This window comes from Aulostomus chinensis, chromosome 1, assembly GCF_037954235.1.
Source record: "Aulostomus chinensis isolate RoL2024-O1b breed Wild chromosome 1, RoL_Achi_v1.0, whole genome shotgun sequence".
Classification (NCBI taxonomy): domain Eukaryota; kingdom Metazoa; phylum Chordata; class Actinopteri; order Syngnathiformes; family Aulostomidae; genus Aulostomus; species Aulostomus chinensis.
This window is the reverse complement of record NC_141320.1, coordinates 29,146,683-29,164,668: the sequence shown is the minus strand read 5'-3', so window position 1 is coordinate 29,164,668 and position 17,986 is coordinate 29,146,683. Positions and strand designations below refer to the sequence as shown.

The 17,986-nt window shown below is 44.4% G+C and overlaps 4 non-coding genes across 4 annotated transcripts; 2 read left to right on the top strand and 2 right to left on the bottom strand.

Moving 5' to 3' along the window:
* The first annotated feature begins 4,118 nt into the window (after positions 1 to 4,118).
* trnal-aag (transfer RNA leucine (anticodon AAG)) lies at positions 4,119 to 4,200 on the top strand. Its single transcript has one exon. It is a non-coding gene; the product is annotated as a tRNA-Leu (tRNA).
* Positions 4,201 to 5,970: 1,770 nt separating this feature from the next.
* trnar-acg (transfer RNA arginine (anticodon ACG)) lies at positions 5,971 to 6,043 on the bottom strand. The gene has a single exon. It is a non-coding gene; the product is annotated as a tRNA-Arg (tRNA).
* Positions 6,044 to 8,201: 2,158 nt separating this feature from the next.
* trnan-guu (transfer RNA asparagine (anticodon GUU)) lies at positions 8,202 to 8,275 on the bottom strand. Its single transcript has one exon. It is a non-coding gene; the product is annotated as a tRNA-Asn (tRNA).
* An 8,501-nt stretch (positions 8,276 to 16,776) lies between these two features.
* Positions 16,777 to 16,848, top strand: trnah-gug (transfer RNA histidin (anticodon GUG)). The gene has a single exon. It is a non-coding gene; the product is annotated as a tRNA-His (tRNA).
* Positions 16,849 to 17,986: the final 1,138 nt, after the last annotated feature.

Here is a 17,986-nt window from a genome sequence, read left to right as displayed (position 1 = left end):
GCTGAGAAATGTTCATGAAGAAGAAAGGCACACGTTATGATTGAGGCCAGAAACTAAAACTCCACACCAAATGTACTTTGACTTGTAGGATAATGAACTTGAATGTGTTGAAACAGCAGATCAATGAATCCACTACCACACAACAAGATGGTGACCCCCTACCACAAGATGGCGTCACAGATCCTGACGCTCTGAGCAGGAAACACCGAGCAAAACATTACAACAAAGCTCCTGTTGTTCCCTCCAGGAAAAACTGTGGCTCTGATGAGAAGAAGGATCCCAGCCTCCTCTGAGGATCCATGGCCGCACCATTGGGTAGAAGGACGATGGGGTCGGCACCAGGAGGAACCCTGGTGTCTCCGATGCAGGGAAGATGGAGCAGTGAAGAGGCCACATTGTGGCGTCCTAAAGAGGACATTTGGTGGAGCCTGAGACAGCAAACATCACGCCCCCTTCATCAGAAGAACCACAGCACCAGAGGAAAGAATCCTGGCAGTGACGACAGGGAGGATCAGGGTGACCTCCTCACCACCACCTTTGAACCTTCAAATGAACTTTAAAAAGCTTTAGAGTGGAGAAGGATTTTAAAACATTTTATTGTTTTTTCCTTTCATTCTCATTTGTGCGATTGTCTGATTTATTAGAAATAAACACTGTCTGCTGGGTTTCCATTGACTGTGATTCTCTTTGCATGCAAGTTGAAAGTTCTGCCAATAAAAACCACAAGTATTTGAAGACCAAAGGAAGAACCCCCAAAGTCAGGACCCTGAGATCAAAGTGAGCGCTCTGATCTCAGAGGTCTGGGATATTTCCCATCCCATGGCCCTTCAAATAAGAGCCCTGTGTCTCTGTCTCAAAGTTTTCAACCGTATTTGTTTGTTAAATTAAAACCAGACGACCACTGTGGTCCTTTTTACACGGTAAGTAAAGCACAGATGCCCTGGTGGACCTGTTGGCACCCTGGACTTTGAATCCAGTGATCTGAGTCCAAGTCTCAGTTCCAGCAGGTTTCCTGCAGCCTTCAGCAGAGCTGCCATGTTTCTCTGTAGAGAACTAAGTGATGCTCTCAGCAGGTTGAGGGCACCACCAACAAGTGAGGTATGAACCTCTGACTTCCTACTTGTCAAACAGGAAACTCCTAATACCTCATTTGAGTAAAGTACCTCATATTCCTGACATCCAAGTAGTAGTGAAGTGGAGGAAGAAGGTAGGAGATCTCCAACAGGATCCTTCTTTCCTCTGTCCTCCTTGATCTCATGGATCACCACAGTCAAGGGGAGACCCAAGCTCCCGGATGGATCTGGCACTCAGGAACTGCTGAGTTTTCCAGTGGACTTTGTTCCATCCATGGTTCAGGAACAGGACTCCTCCTGGTTAACCTGGTATCTTTCCACCCAACTGTGGGTTCTTGGAGAATTTTTCATGTCATGTCAAGAAATCAGGCTGGTGGGTTTTTCAATGAGAGAAATTCTGGTAACTTAATTAAGTGGCATGTTTGTTGAAGCAGTAATTAACTGATAAATTAAGGAAGGCCTGGCCAGTCTTTGCTCCCAGGTCATACGATGGAGTTAGAAAGTCCTGAATCAATCTGGAGTTCCATGATTTCCTTGTGGTTCTTGTTCCTTTTGCCAATGTAGTCTGGAACAAGAGCAAGATGAACCTCCAAATAGCAACAGGTTGATTGCAGGTGATGTCAAGTGGTATTTAGAGGAACCTCCTCCTTGTGTTTGGTTACATGGTGGAATGGTGAGCCCTCTGGACTCTGGGTCCAGTGATCCCAGTTCAAGTCTCAGAAGGACCTTCCTGTCTGGAATGTGTCCCATGTAACAAACTGATCAAGAGATGCAATGTGGTTCTAATGTTCTGGTTCATTTCTTACTGCCATGAACACAGACTGTGTGTTTAATGTTAACAATAAATGTAACAACTAAGGAGCCAGTAGCTCCTGTGGAAAAAATTCTACTTTGTCAGTGAATGAATTCATTTGATATTGAAGTCTGCAACTGTCAGTGTCTGTCAGGATGGCCGAGCGGTCTAAGGCGCTGCGTTCAGGTCGCAGTCTCTCCTGCAGGCGTGGGTTCAAATCCCACTTCTGACAAAGGACATTTTCTCCACATTCCTATGCATCCACAATGGTACATTCCAAACCCAGTTGAAGCTGCTCTCCGCTGAGGGGAGTGAGTGGTTGAACTGGCAGCAGAGGAGGCAAAGGAGCTTCCCTGTGATGGTCCAACATCGCCTGGTTTCCTCCAACATGGAGCAGCCACCAAAATCTAACTTCAATGTTGGATCAAAGTCTACTGAAGGAATGTGTTTTCTTTCAAGTCACATTTTGTCCATTAACTTCATCATCAGAGACTCCATCTCATCACATGACTAAAGTCTGGGTTCTGTGTTGGTGGTAAAATATCCTTCCATGCCCCTCACTAGTTTGCACACAGAAAAGCATATTTTACTGGTTTCAGATCTCTTAGCTTGTTCTCTCTCTTAAAGCAGCTGAGGCAGCTTTCATTGTGTGATTCATTTTAAAATATAAATATGGAACAGAACCATTGGAATCAGATGTCAGGACATTTGAAGGAATGTCAATCTCCTGTTGAAATGTTGCAGTGTGCAGCTGAGGCTCTCTGGCAGTGGCACCAGGAGCCCCAATGGCAGAACCTGGACCCTCCTGGAGGAGAACCACAGGTGAGGGCCTTCTTGGCTCCAGATTGATGGAAATCAAGTGTCTGAGGCTGTTAGCAGCCATGAAGTTGATCTGGTTGGCACTGGTATTTGTTCTTGCTGCAGCTCAGGAGTGATTCAGGAGAAGAGTTTCAGAACAGCCCAGGTTGGGGACTGGAATTTTAGAATTTCCCCTGGAACCAAACAACCTTGGAGGGTAAAAGCTCCAATCATAGCCACTCAGATGCAGCAGCAGAAGAAGCTGTCATCCACCCTGACAGTCAGAGCATCAAGTCAAGAAAACATCACCATCTTGTAGTTCCAAACCTCCACCTGTCAGCTTCAGCTACTTCTTATTGTGGGACTTTAAATTTGAACACAATGGAATTTGGACAAGGAGTTTTCCTTCCAGTCCAAACATCATCGTCCAGCCTCCAACCAGAGGTCCATCAGTTATCATGGAGCCACAGGTGGAGTCTGGGTTCTTTTCTAGAATGAGACGGCAATGACAGTCCTGCCAAGTGACATCACTGACATGAATGGATGACTTCAGTCATGACTGGATGACTTCAGTCACATGACTGGATGACAGTGGAGATGCCAATGTAGAGGTTGGGGAAATCGTCTCTGAGAATCCAGCTTGAACCCACAGCCTCCTTGTTTTCCAAAAACCCAAACAGCGACCATCAGTCTCCCTCCAATCCTGTACTTGGGTAAACAACAAAAACAGAGTAAAAGTCTCTGGCAACATATTTGTTTCCTGTAGGGTTTCTTCATGTATGTGTGGTGTACCTGCTTTCCCAGAGGACTGCCATCTTTGTTCTGTGGGCTGACATGTTTTAGTGTCAGCACAGGTCATAGCGCTGAGACTGAACTCTCATTCTCCTCCAACTATTATTTCCACCTCACACTCCTGCAGATATTCAAGTGAACAGGGAACACAAACTTATGCTCAACTTCTCCTGTGTATCCATCCACAGTCACTAAACAACAACCAAACCAAACAAAAGGGGTTTGCTAGAATGGCGATCAGCTGTAGTTCACCATCTTATCCAGGTCACATGACTCAGGAGTAGCGTGGCCATCTGGCAACCAAAGGGTGGCTGGTTTGATCCTCACTTTCTCCAGTGACCATGTCAAAGTGTCCTTGAGTGAGATACTGAACCCCTAAATACTTCTGATGAGTAGGTTGGCTCCTTGCATGGCAGCCTTCAGCATCAGTGTGTGAGTGTGTGTGAATGAGAGGACATTGTTCAGCTCCTTGAGTGCTGCTGAGGTAGAAAGGCTCTGTACAAACTGAGTCCTTTTACCATTTCTTTCCTGCTTCTAGCAGCGCTGTCGTCACTTCCTGTGACCGTGGAGGAAAGGGGTCCCCCTTCAGAATAAGTGTGATATCATTGTTACTTCCTCTTCAACATGCCTTTAGCAGACCAACTCACTGACTAGCTCAGTGAGGTAGTGTGGCCGAGCGGTCTAAGGCGCTGGATTAAGGCTCCAGTCTCTGAGGAGGCGTGGGTTCAAATCCCACCACTGCCATCATGTCCCAGGTCACTGGAGAGGTGTGGCAGGTCTCTCACAGCCTCTCCTCTCTCTTCCACTGAGGTCTTCAAACCTGTGACCAGAAGAAGAACCCTCCTCTGAGCACCACTGCTCTGACTACCAGGTTACCTCCTGGTGATCAGTGTGAAGTCATGGGGAGGTAGTCAGTTGTTCCTCTGTTTTATGACAGAGGCTTCATTGTGAATTAAATAATTTTAATTCTTTACTTGAAGTTTCACGCTGTTTCAATTGAAAAAGGCCAGTTCCTGGAGAAGATCTTCTAGGGGTCCAGGTTAAAGCGGTGCCCCAGCTGGCACCAGGCGCTGACCCAGGTCCTGCATGGGAGATACTGTCAGTTCTGTTCTGCCCTGCTCACAACCACAGGCTGGTGTTGAGGCCTGCAGCAACCAGGGCCCCAGTCACCAAGAGTATAAAGGCTGGTCATTGTGGCAGTGGGAGGAGTCAAAATGAAGACAGACCAATGTGAGCAGGACGTTCCTGGAGAAGTCAGAAGAACTTGACCATGTTTCCTACAGTACCCAGGAGGCCTGGTAGTTGTTGAAGGAAGCTCCAAAAGCAAAGAGCAGACAGCAGGACATCAAAAGAAAAGATCCAGACACTAAAACTACAAGTAGAAACAAGAAGAAATACTAAAAGCTTTGGAAAGATACTACAAGGTTGGATATACATTATTATATACACTACTATTCTCATTGACTCCTAAAGAGGGACAGGAAACATTAGAATGTGGATCAGATCAGCTGATTTCAGTGTTGAGTCCATCCCTCCATCCACTTTCTGTTCTTATCCTTTAAGGGTCATGGAGGGGGGGGGGCGATCCCAGGTGACATTGTTCAAGAGGCAGGGTCAGCAGATCCCCAGTCTTTGAGGAGGCGTGGGTTCAGAGTTCACCCTGGACAGGTCAGAATTCCTGATGATGTCATCAGGGCTTTGACAGTACCTAGAATTCTGTCTTTGATGTCAGGAGAACATGAAAGAAACACAATTGAGGAAAGTAGAGGAGAACATTCAGCTTCATTAGAAACACTTGAACTGTTGAACAGTAGAATTTGTTAGAAACAGTTTACAACACTGAGGGACAGGATTGAAGAGGGAAGAGTTTTCTACTTTAAATTTAATTTGTAACTTTAAACTGTGGATGAACATTTTTAGTAGTTCATATTCTAACATACAGAGGAAGTCATGTCATTCCCTTTTTAAAAAAAGAAAAAACATGTGAAGCTCCTCCCCCCAGCTCCAGATGGACAGACAGACATGAGAGTGGCCAGGAAGCAAAGAAGTGTTGTGCTCCTCTCCAGTGCTCTGGTGTTGTTGTGTTCTTCTCAGCTCCATCATGAAGACCTGCTGGCACTGGGCGCTGGTGGAAGTTTGCAGCTCTCACTGGAAAGTCCTGAGGCTCCTCCCACTCTGAAGCAGGCAGTTGCTCCCAGCCAGCCCACACTTTCACTCTCTGGTGTAGGAGTGAAGAACAAAATCAGAATCAAGAACCATCACTCTTTCATTGGGGCTCCTTCCTCCTTGTTCTGATCCAGAAATTCAACAGCTTCTATCATTGATTGACAGGAAATGTTGATGACACACTGGGATTTTTGTTCTCCTGCTGTCACTGTCAAGTGCAGCTTAACATGAGAGGTAGCAGGATCATTCATGTGTTCATGTTTCCAGCAGACAAGGAGGAAACCTGGGAGGACTTCAGTGACTTTGATCAGTGGTTCTCACTTCATCTTCTCAGTATAAAGTTCAAAGCGAGCTGGCCAGGAGTTGAACCTAGAATCTTCTGATCCGTAGTCAGACGCGTTATCCATTGCACCACCAGCCCTGTGAAGAAGCTGCTATGTTCATGTGTGCTTGGTTTTACAGAAAATCCCAACAACATGGTGTCATTTTCAGGGGACACAATGGTGCAGTGGTCAGCACTGTGGCCTCCCAGCAAGAAGGTTCAGCTCTCCTCCTATTTGGTTGCTAGGAACCTGAATCAGGCCTCAGTGGAGCCGTGCTGCTGAGGCTGAGTGAGGCTGAGTGAGGGACTGAGCAGGAGCCAGCAGGTCCAAGCAGGTTCAGGCAAACTCCCCTCAGTCCACCAACATCAAAGCAGAGGAACAGAGTTCATCTAACAAAATGATTCATATCATCTCCTCTTGGAATGTTCTGGAACTACAAGTACACTTAAAATGGCCGACTTATGACCACAGAAGGAACTTTGAAGTAGATTTGATTTATTTAAGTCAGTGACAGTCATTTTTTTAAAGAATTTAGTTCAGGTAACTTGATTGTTTTACTAAGATGAGCTTTAATGTTCTACCATTGAAACAAGACCTTCATGTATTTATGATGACATCACCAATAGGAGCCTTCAGTCTGTCAGGGGGTAGAGTTCAGTCAGCACCAATGACATCAGAGTCAGAGTTCAGAGATCAAACACAGACATTAAAGTCTCACATTAAAGTCTCTCTTATTAAAAAAATTAAAGTGTTATATCTTTGAAAATATACTGCAATACATTAAATATTATATTTCCATGAATGGTAACCTCGTTCTTATATTCTTTAATATACTGCAATAGTAATGGACCCTCTATGACACTGTAGTGATGAATCTATCAAGGAGTACAAATGATTAGAATCAGAGAATTTTGAAGTAAATTTTGAGATCAGTTTGATCCTCTCTGTCTCTCTCTGTCTCCCCCCTCTCTCCCTCTCTCTCTCTGTCTCCCCCCTCTCTCTCTGTCTCCCCCCCTCTCCCTCTCTCTCTCTGTCTCCCCCCTCTCTCCCTCTCTCTCTCTGTCTCCCCCCCTCTCCCCCCCCCTCTCTGCCCCCCCCCCCCTCTCTCAGGAGCTTTTCAATGAATATTTTAATAAAACAGAACAGGAGACTGAAGAGTGATCACTCAAACCCACAGGCTGAATGGGACATCTCTTAAAAATATTGAACCACTGAGTAAAACCATAGAAGCGCTCCTGTCTAGTCGGTGCTAACAAGTTAGCTGTTGAGTGAGTCCAGCTGTGCTGTCTAGGAATCCTGGTCAAAAGCCTCCACTCATCAAACAGCTGGTGTGTTGGTGGATCTGTGGATCCTGCTGGAAGAAGCAGGGTGGAGCTCTGAATGGTTCCTGTCTCAAAGAGCTTCTCTGTGCAGCTCCCATCAGCTCCTAAAAACAGGAAACCAGCAGATTCACTGTTGAACGGTGGCATTAAAATGTTTCAAAAGCCGTCCTGTCCACCATTTGTTGGTGCAAAGACATTTAAAAACACCAGTTGAACATTTTCCAAAGTTGCTCTCACCTTCTTTCATACACCTGGAATGATTTCCTCCAAACCAAAAGAAACTGGTAAAAAAACAACAACAAAAACCTCCTGGAGAATCAAACTCCACCCTCTGCTCCAACTGGACTTGGGACTTCAAATGACCCCCATTAAAAGCCTGCCTGCATCCCCATTCACTGACTGTTGTGCTGTGGGTCTCCTGGACAAACATGGCAGGATCCTCTTGATCTCCAGGAGTTTAAAAGAGCAGCTCTTTTAGAATGGGTTCTGGCTCCATTCAGGTTGAGAGAGCTGAGACTAAAATCACACATGAATGAAAGAGGGAACCCAAGAAAACAAGTCAGCGTGAAAGAGGAGCAGATTTTGAAACTCCTCATCATTTCCACCTCCAGGAGTGAAGCCTCCCAGGACCCAAGAGGCTCCAGCTGGCAGAGCTCTCACTGGTTTCTCCACCACCTCGCTAACCTGAGCTGGAGCATCTGAGAACCAAACAGTGACCCCCTTCATTCCAGAGCCGACTCCACAAACTCTGAGCCCCACTTTACCCACAGCCAGCAGGCCTCCTCAACACTGCATGACACACGACGACTAAATTTAACACTGAAGCGTCTCATCCAGAGATCTGTGACATGAGTCTGCTGTGGAGGGTCAATCTGTCCGTCCACATTCAGATCATTAACACAGCGACTCCTAAGCACCAGTAGAGCCTGTTCATCGTCCCTGGGTGGGCTCGAACCACCAGCCTCTCGGTTAACAGCCGAGCGCGCTGACCGATTGCGCCACAGAGACTCTGAGGTACCTGCTTTTCATGAAGAGTTTTCAGGCTAAATTCAGTGTGTGAGGTCCACACTGCACATTTGAGGGACCATGAAGGACAGAGGAGAGTCTGACTGTCATGGTGAAAGCCTTCAGCACTAGAACTGAAACAGCCCCACCATCTTAACCCCCCCAGACCAAACAGGCTTCATCAGAAACAGACCCCCCTCCTAGAACATCCAGAGATCATCAGTCTGATTAATAGAACATGACAAACAATCAAGAACATGTTATTGTTTGATCAGAAGCTGAAACAATGTTTCTATGTTTGTCTGTTCTGGTCTGAATGAAAGAGGAGGTTTTCTTGATCATGTGACGTGGATGAGAGTTCAACTAGAACTTCCTGATTCAACAGGATTTGAGTTTGTTGGGATTTTGTCAAAGACACCAACCAAACCTCTGAGTGGTGCAGATGTCTGCTGCCTCCTCAGAGCAGACTGGAGCTCAGCCTCACTCACCTGTGGGAGCCCCAGCAGAGCCACCGTGTGATGGAGTTTCAGTTTAGGCTCCAAGGTCCTGGATTGAGTTGGTGTTTGTGTGTTTTTAGGCCTCCTGGCACCGATGAATGAATGAACCATTGTTCCAGAGGGAGCTGGTGTCAGGTCAGTCCCTGTTTCTACAAGACCTCCTGCTGCAGAGCCAAACTGGGAAACATTTGAAACTCAAAATCCTGTTCTTGTCACAATCCTGCTCTCCTAAATCAAGGCCTGTTCAACAAATGGTAGAGCAGAGGAAGCGTGCTGGGCCCATAACCCAGAGGTTTATGGATCAAAACCATCCTCTGCTAAATGAAAAGAACAAAAAATAGCCTGATTATTAAATATAATGAGGTTTTTTTCTGATACAAAGGGGTGGAATTGAAAGTAAACTGATGGAAGCAAAAGTTGACTTCATAAGATTTTTTTGTGATTCAACATAGCAGATAAATTTTCATTTCTATACTGATTATCTGCAATGGTTCGTGGACTCTGGTCTGACCCCAGGAACCTCCGCTGGATCTCCGGCATCCTCCTCTACGTCCAAGTTATCAGAAACGACGAGGTAATCCAAACTGGACTTCCCTCCGTCATCGTCCTACAGGAGACACCGGGACTCCTTATCACCCACTGTAACCCGTACACCCAGAGAATCTACGTTCACTTAGACCCTTGGGGCGTGTACCGTAAGCACAACCACCTCCCTCCACGGCTCACCGAAGGAAGACTGAGCCGTACACAGACCCAAGACGCAATCGAATTTACTAGGCACACCACTATTTACAAGCTCGAGCAGTTGCAAAAGTTTCTGGTTACAGAGAGACCTGGGTGGCCAGAAACGACCAAAACGATTTCTGGGTGGGCTGCTCACTGCCTCGTAGTATTAAAGGTTTATTCCACCAAAATACTACTTCCTGTCCTTTAATTTCTAACTACTGTATAAAAGGTTTATTCCAATTCCACCAAAATACTTTCTAATTTATAGTTTTAAAGGTTCATTCCACCAAAATACTTTCTAATTTACAGTTTTAAAGGTTCATTCCACCAAATACTTTCTAATTTATAGTTTTAAAGGTTCATTCCACCAAAATACTTTCTAATTTATAGTTTTAAAGGTTCTTTCCACCAAAATACTTTCTAATTTATAGTTTTAAAGGTTTGTTCCACCAAAATACTTTCTTATTTATAGTTTTAAAGGTTCATTCCACCAAATACTTTCTAATTTATAGTTTTAAAGGTTCATTCCACCAAATACTTTCTAATTTATAGTTTTAAAGGTTCATTCCACCAAATACTTTCTAATTTATTGTTTTAAAGGTTCATTCCACCAAAATTCTTTCTAATTTATTGTTTTAAAGGTTCGTTCCACCAAAATACTTTCTAATTTATAGTTTTAAAGGTTCGTTCCACCAAAATACTTTCTAATTTATAGTTTTAAAGGTTCATTCCACCAAATACTTTCTAATTTATAGTTTTAAAGGTTCGTTCCACCAAAATTCTTTCTAATTTATAGTTTTAAAGGTTCGTTCCACCAAAATACCTTCTAATTTATAGTTTTAAAGGTTCGTTCCACCAAAATACTTTCTAATTTATAGTTTTAAAGGTTCGTTCCACCAAAATACTTTCTAATTTATAGTTTTAAAGGTTCGTTCCACCAAAATATTTTCTAATTCATAGTTTTAAAGGTTCGTTCCACCAAAATACCTTCTAATTTATAGTTTTAAAGGTTCGTTCCACCAAAATACTTTCTAATTTATAGTTTTAAAGGTTTGTTCCACCAAAATACTTTCTAATTCATAGTTTTAAAGGTTCGTTCCACCAAAATACTTTCTAATTTATAGTTTTAAAGGTTTGTTCCACCAAAATACTTTCTAATTTATAGTTTTAAAGGTTCGTTCCACCAAAATATTTTCTAATTCATAGTTTTAAAGGTTCGTTCCACCAAAATACTTTCTAATTTATAGTTTTAAAGGTTTGTTCCACCAAAATACTTTCTAATTTATAGTTTTAAAGGTTCGTTCCACCAAAATATTTTCTAATTCATAGTTTTAAAGGTTCGTTCCACCAAAATACTTTCTAATTTATAGTTTTAAAGGTTTGTTCCACCAAAATACTTTCTAATTTATAGTTTTAAAGGTTCGTTCCACCAAAATACCTTCTAATTTATAGTTTTAAAGGTTCGTTCCACCAAAATACTTTCTAATTTATAGTTTTAAAGGTTCGTTCCACCAAAATACTTTCTAATTTATAGTTTTAAAGGTTCGTTCCACCAAAATACTTTCTAATTTATAGTTTTAAAGGTTCGTTCCACCAAAATACTTTCTAATTTATAGTTTTAAAGGTTCGTTCCACCAAAATACCTTCTAATTTATAGTTTTAAAGGTTCGTTCCACCAAAATACTTTCTAATTTATAGTTTTAAAGGTTCGTTCCACCAAAATACTTTCTGATTTATAGTTTTAAAGGTTCATTCCACCAAAATACTTTCTAATTTATAGTTTTAAAGGTTCGTTCCACCAAAATACTTTCTAATTTATAGTTTTAAAGGTTCATTCCACCAAAATAATGCTTCCTGTCCAACTTCTCAGTTTTAAAGGTTCCTTCAGTTGAGGGCTCCTGGTTCTGTGTGAGGGGTTGAGGGTCGATATGGGATGATGAGGAAGATTTCATGTCCCGATGGTCCTGCTAAAGTAACTGAGAGTCATGATATCAAACAATGTCACCAAAATATGCTTGAACTGAGACCCCTCGCTCTGTGTGGCTGCTCTCACGGTCCGTACGCTCTTGACGGCGCTCCGTGTGGTGGCTCCCCTGCTCCAGACAGAGAAGGGGTACCTGCCGAGTCTCAACAGCAACCCCCCCCCCCCAGCCCCCTCTCCAAAGATCATCACGCCTGCTGGAGGGCTGTGATTGGGCCGCTGTGGTGCTCTGTCTGTCTGTGACCTCAGGTGCCGCTCCTGACTGCGCACGGTGCTGAAAGTTTGAGATTCCAACAGACATGTCCGGGTAAAAGAGGACGTCTGGTCCCCCATCAGATCTAGTTCACCTGATTCTGATCATTCAAAAAATCACATGGTTGGCCCCGATTTCTGATCACGTGAATGGATCAGGACATCTTTTTGACTGTAGGCCAAAGGTTGTTATGACAATGATGATGTGTCCCAGAAATATATATTTTTTTGAAGATTGCAGTTTGTAACAAAATCGGAATAATTTTGTTTTGAAAAGCCAAAATAAAAAGTTGTGCTGACAAAGAGAGCAGTGTGTGTTTTAAATGTGAACCAAACAAGATGCCTAAAGTTTTTTGAAAACGGCACTTTGTAATAGAAAATTAAAATTATTTTATTTTGAAAAACAAAATCAAACCTCAGTTGTGCTGACAAGGAGAGCAGAGTGTGTTTCAAATGTTAATAGAATAATAAGCCTAAATATTTTTGAAGACTACAGTTTGCAACAAAGTTTGAATGATTTTATTTTGAAAAGCCCAAAAGAATGTTGTGCTGACAAAGAGACCAGTGAATGATTTCAATGTGAACTGAAGAACAAATATTCTTGAAGACAATTTGTGCATTTCTTTGTGCTGTCTGAGTACACATTTGGCCCAGATGTAAGATGTGAATCATGGCTCTGTGCCAGATCTGAACCAAATGTCATTGAGTTTTTAACTGTACTGGGCCACAACCGGCCCAAGTCCGTTCCAGATCAGTAATCTATATTGTTGCCGGTATTGGACCGTTGTGAATAAAGACCCCGGTGCAGATCTGGCAAACGGTCTGTACCAAATCTCATCCACGGTCTGGAGCAGATCTGCTGCAGTGTTGCTGTCTGGGAACTGTCAGCTCCAGTGGAAGTGCACGGGGAGGCTGTCTCCCCTCCTGGTCCAGACTGTCTCCCCTCCTGGTCCAGACTGTCTCCTCTCCTGGTCCAGACTGTCTCCCCTCCTGGTCCAGACTGTTTCCCCTCCTGGTCCAGGCTGTCTCCCCTCCTGGTCCAGACTGTCAAACACAGGCTGGTCACATCCAAACTAAAACTCCCACACCTTCAAAAAACACACCACTGAATTCCTGACACAAATCCCTACAAAATGATGATGGTACATTCCACTGTTGGACAACATCTGGGGTTTAGGACACTTTTTCACATGAAAAACTCTAAAAACCTGCTCTGCTCTCCCCTCTGACACAGGGGGAGAGAGCAGCGGGGGAGGGGCGCTTCAAGCCTCGACTCTCCCCTCTGCGCTCTCATTTTACGTCAGAGGGGGAGGGGCGCTTCAAGCCTCGACTCTCCCCTCTGCACTGTCACTTTACGTCAGCGGGGGAGGGGCGCTTCAAGCCTCAACTCTCCCCTCTGACATAGGGGGAGGGAGCAGCGGGGGAGGGGCGCTTCGAGCCTCGACTCTCCCCTCTGCGCTCTCACTTTACGTCAGAGGGGGAGGGGCGCTTCGAGCCTCGACTCTCCCCTCTGCGCTCTCACTTTACGTCAGCGGGGGAGGGGCGCTTCGAGCCTCGACTCTCCCCTCTGACATAGGGGGAGGGAGCAGCGGGGGAGGGGCGCTTCAAGCCTCGACTCTCCCCTCTGCGCTCTCACTTTACGTCAGCGGGGGAGGGGCGCTTCAAGCCTCGACTCTCCCCTCTGCGCTCTCACTTTACGTCAGAGGGTTGGTCAAAGGTTGTTGTGTTTCCTGACCGTTACTGAGGGTGTTAGAACACATCTCTGACATGGATTGGTTTGATTTAGTATTCATTTTAATATCATTAACTATTGGAACATCCATGGTGTTATGGGTCAGTTTAGACCCTCATATATTTACTTCAAGAAAAAGAGAAAAAAGTCTCTTTTTCAGCAACAGAACTTTGATACAAACACAAAATGAAAAGCAGAACAAGCCAGAACCCAAAATATGGCTTTGGAAGGTCAACAAACAACAACCAGTCAAGCAAATCAAACCAACAGAAACCAGTTACTGGTTCAAAACCAGTAAAAAACAAAAACAGAGGAAAAGTCTCTGTGTGTAAGAACATGCATGTGTGTGTGTGTGTGTGTGTGTATGTGTGTGTGTGTGTGTGTATGTGTGTGTGTGTGTGTATGTGCCTGTGTGTGTGTGTATGTGTGTGTGTGTATGTGCCTGTGTGTGTGTGTGTGTGTGTGTGTATGTGTGTGTGTGTGTGTGTGTGTGTTCAGATGCATGTGTGACACTTCTGTGTGTTCTCTGCAGAGATGTTCCTGCAGTTGAAGCACCATCCGTCCGTCCTGCTGTCCCGACTGCTTGGGCAGTCCTGACCCTCTTTCGTCTTGAACCAGGTCCTGAGGGGGTTGTGGCTGTGGCTGTTCTGGTTGGTGTTGAGGCAGGGCTGCTGAGGAGGACGCTGGTGTGGATGCTCTCTGTGTTGCTGATGGCATGGATGGAGTGCTGCTGAGCTCTGCAGGTGTCTGAGCAAGGCTGCAGCGTCTGGGTCTCGGGGCGTCCGTTCCCTTCCCTCAGTGTGTGGCTTGACCAGGGAACTTCCCAGCTCCTCCACAAACATTCTCCTCTTGCTCTTCTTGGTTGAGCTCCACTCCTGGTGGATGTGGGTCCACAACACCAATGTTTCTATGCAGACACATCAAGGATGCTGCAAAACACAAGAATCCACCCCAAGACTTTCTCTTCAACCATGTTGAGGTCTTCATGGCTGTGATGATGCAGGTTCTCTTTCTTTTTTTCTTCTTAAAAAAGTCAGTCGTTTCATGTTAAACAATTAATGTTATATTAAAAAACAGTTGATCATCTTTTATTAATTACATGTACATGAATCATGTATATATTTAGTCAGGTTAAGTTGTTGCTGGTTTGATGTAAATATTGATTGTAGAGCATGGTTGTGGTCTCACCTCCACTCTATGGGCCATCCATCGTCATCTTCTGCTTATTCCTTACTAGTAAGGGTCACGGGGGGGGGGGCTGGAGCCTATCCCAGCATCTACGGGCGAGAGGCGGTGTACACCCTGGACAGGTCGCCAGTCCATCGCAGGGCCAACATAAAGAGACGAACAACCATTCACACTCACACCTACGGTCAATTTAGAGTATCAATCAGCCTAGTCCCCTAATGTCCATGTCTTTGGACAGTGGGAGGAAGCCGGAGTACCTGGAGAGAACCCACGCAGGCCTGGGGAGAACATGCAAACTCCACACAGAAAGATCCCACGCCCGAGCCAGGACCCGAACCCGGAAACTTCTTGCTGTGAGGGCACAGTGCTGACCACTGCACCACCATGCAGCCCCGCTCTAGGGGCTGGTCTGTCTAATTTCCTGCAGCCAGGAGGGAATTAAAGGCAGTCAGGGGTTTTTAATGTAAGTTGAAGGTGTCTCATGCAATCTCTTTCAATACTCCAGTGGTGGTTTAAGTGAAGAAAAACATGGGTTAGTCAGTAGGACTCTGTGTGTGTGTGTGTGTGTGTGTGTGTGTGTGTGTGTGTGTGTGTGTGTGTGTGTGTGTGTGTTTCCATGCAGACTTTCCCTTGTGAAAACCGATTTGATTTGGAAACCATCTCATCTAAATCTCCTCTCCAAAAACCCTCTTCTTCAACTTTGTACCCAAGTTGTCTCCTCATCAGGCACCACAGTATCCAGTAGGTTCAGTTAAAACAGTCATCAGTGATTAATGTTCATGTTCAATGATGAGGTTTTGATTTATTCTTCCAGAATCATCTGAACAAACCCTCCTCAACACAGTGAAGCCTTCATCTGACAGGAGGAGTTTCTTTTCCCAGTGATTCCACTGACAGTGAAAAGCTACGTTCATCAGACTGGTCTGATAGGATCAACTACTGGTTGCTCTGGAGTGGAAACAGCAACCTGTCAGGAAACATTAGTCAGATCAAAGCCAAGATTAAAGAAAGAGCCTCCAGATCAAAGACAGAATTGATGATGATGTCATCAGGGGGGCTTTGATAGTGTCTTTATTTGTACCTGGAATTCTGTCTTTGATCTCAGGAGGACATGAAAAAAACACAACTGAGGAAAGTAGAGGAGAACATTCAGCTTCATTAGAAACACTCGAACTGTTGAACAGTAGAATTTGTTTGAAACAGTTTACAACACTGAGTGACAGGATTGAAGAGGGAAGATTTTGGTATTTTCAGTTTAATTCTAACTTTAAACTGGGCATGAACATTTTTAGTCGTTCATATTCTAACATACAGAGGAAGTCATGACATTCCCTTTTTTTTAACCTGTCCTGTTCTGGAAATGGAAATTTAGCTGCTATGTTGAATCAGAAAAACCTTTTGAAGTCTACTTTTGCTTCAGTCAGAAAGTGGACTGTTGTTAACTCTCACAATGGTTGGTGATTGTGGAGGAAGACAAAATCCTTATGAACCTCTTTTTAACAGACACACATTTCTAAAGACACTGGTTCATTTTATTTTTCTTCTTTTAGCAGAGGATGGTTTCGATCCATCAACCTCTGGGTTATGGGCCCAGCACGCTTCCTCTGCGCCACTCTGCTCTACCATTGACTGAACAGTCCTTGTTTTCGGAGAGCATTCTCTGTCTTTGTCTCTGCCCTGCTCTCCTGCTCTCTTTCCCCTCATTTAGTCCTTGACATGATCCATGCTCGACAGCTCTGCGGGTGGAATGAAGACCTGCGTCTGCTCGTGCCGTCCTTCGTCTCAACCTAAATTGTTTGACCCACCTTTATAATGATCGGACTCGCTCCCGCTGAGCGTGCCAGGCGCGCTCTCGCTGCAGACAACACAACCAAACTGGCCCCGATCAGGATTTGACAGGCCGAACTCGCGCCGAAATCTTTCCAAAAAATCCATTTTTGTCACCCACGTGAAGATGGGTGGGAACATGCCCTAAGAACACCAAGAATAATATTCACCACCTTCTGAACGGGTCCTGGCCCGTCTCCTGCATCAGGGGCCGCCGCAGTCGCCCATCAGCTGTTCATCAGCTGTTCGCCGCAACACTCAATGAGACAAAGACATAGAAGCTCAAACTGCTGTTGCGGAAGCCATGATTGTATAGTGGTTAGTACTCTGTGTTGTGGCCGCAGCAACCCCGGTTCGAATCCGGGTCACGGCAGCATGAGATAAATTTCTTTGTGTGTATTGATGGACACAAGCCACGCAGAAATTTCCCACGATGAAATAGGGCAGTGTTTGGTCAGTGTTGAACAGGCGTCAGTCTGACAATGATGTCATATTATTGTGTCATCACTTGACCAGACCCAAAAGTAGACTCAGGTATCAGTTTCTTCTCAATGCTAACGTCTGCTAGCTTAGTCTGCTACTTTGATGGCTCTGCCTGCTCAAAGGTCCAGACCCCTGGATGTGGTGGTTCCTACCTGAACGTAGATTCTGTCAGCTCATGTTGTTAAATCAACTCACCAGGAACACCAGTAGATTTCAATGGACTGACAATGAGTCTCATTGAATGGTAAACATGTCAAATATGAAGTCATCACCTGAGGAGGTCTGCTGCTGGAATGAAGCTCCAGATATTCACAAGATATTCTAGATCTTAAAATATAGCATTTTTATATTTGATTTATTGTTCATTAGCCTGCTTCACATTGTTTGATTCTATGTGTTGGATATAAATAGAACTTTGATCCACAACCTCCACAAACACTCTTGTCCAACTTTTGTGCCCAAATTTTCTCCTCATGAGGCACCAAATCAAGTCAAGTCATTTTTATTTGTTAGAACCAAATCACAACAAAAGTTCTCTCATGACTCTTTACTAGTAGAGCAGGTCCAGCACCAAACTGCTTCAATGAATCTACACCCAACAATTCTCCACCAGCAGCACATCCTGCAACAGTGGTGATGAACACCTTCCTTTTAACAGGCAGGAAGGTCGAGCAGATCCAGGATCAGTGGGGATGGCCTCCTGCTTTGACCGGTTGTATGTAAAGCTCCATCAGATTGGAACAACCTTTCCTCCTCACTTGGGTCTCTCTCTTCCTTTCTCATCTTCAAATCATCAAGCATTTTCAAACATCTGCTCTTGTTTCTGATGCACCTCCCCTTTTCTCTCCAGGATTCACTCTCTACTTGTTCTTGTTTGTTCTCTGTACTGTAAATATGTGGATATTTGTGTATGAATATGCATTGTGTACTTTAATGGTGCATGGAAGCAGTATTTATTTATTTATTTAGATGGGTGTTTAAATGTATGCGTATGTGAACACAGGCCCACTCTTATTCTGCAGTGGGAT